The 707-nt window shown below is 37.6% G+C and overlaps 1 non-coding gene across 1 annotated transcript; it reads left to right on the top strand.

Moving 5' to 3' along the window:
• Positions 1–282: 282 nt before the first annotated feature.
• On the top strand, positions 283–389 carry LOC128289837 (small nucleolar RNA R71). The gene has a single exon (XR_008279480.1). It is a non-coding gene; the product is annotated as a small nucleolar RNA R71 (small nucleolar RNA).
• Positions 390–707: the final 318 nt, after the last annotated feature.

Here is a 707-nt window from a genome sequence, read left to right as displayed (position 1 = left end):
TGAACTTGTGAAGAACCAAGAAAATCGTTAATTTCTCTATTCAAAAGTTCTACATGATTAGAGAGCATGGTGACAGCATCGAAGTTAAAAATGCCGGCTGTTTTAGTTGGCTTTGTCCTCATGACTTGCCATTGATAATTATTTAGTGGCATCTCTTTTATAAATTCATAAGTATCCTCAGGTGTCTTATTATTGATAGTTCCACCAGTAGCTGCGTCAATCATCTGTCTAGTCAAAGGATTCAAGCCATTGTGAAACGTTTGAACCTATAGCCAGAGTGGTAACCCATGGTGAGGGCATCTTCTCAAAAGGTCCTTGTATCTCTCTCATGCATCGTAGAGTGTTTCTAAATCCATCTGCACAAAAGAAGAGATATCATTACGTAATTTACCCGTTTTAACCGGCGAAAAATATTTTAATAAAAACTTTTTTGTCATTTGTTCCCAAGTAGTGATTGACTCTCGTGGTAACGAGTTCAACCACTGTTTAGCTTTGTTCCTCAATGAAAAGGGAAATAACTGAAGACGGATGACATCATCAGAAACACCGTTGATTTTAAATGTATCGTAAAACTCCAGAAAATTCGCCAAGTGAGCGTTGGGATCCTCGTCCTGCAAACCATCAAACTGAACAAATTGCTGTATCATTTGAATTATGTTAGGTTTCAGTTCAAAATTATTTGCAGCAACAGCAGGCCTATGCTTGAT

Source organism: Gossypium arboreum, chromosome 2 (genome assembly GCF_025698485.1).
Source record: "Gossypium arboreum isolate Shixiya-1 chromosome 2, ASM2569848v2, whole genome shotgun sequence".
Classification (NCBI taxonomy): domain Eukaryota; kingdom Viridiplantae; phylum Streptophyta; class Magnoliopsida; order Malvales; family Malvaceae; genus Gossypium; species Gossypium arboreum.
The sequence above is the reverse complement of the archived record's forward strand: the minus strand, read 5'-3'. Positions and strand labels throughout refer to the sequence as shown.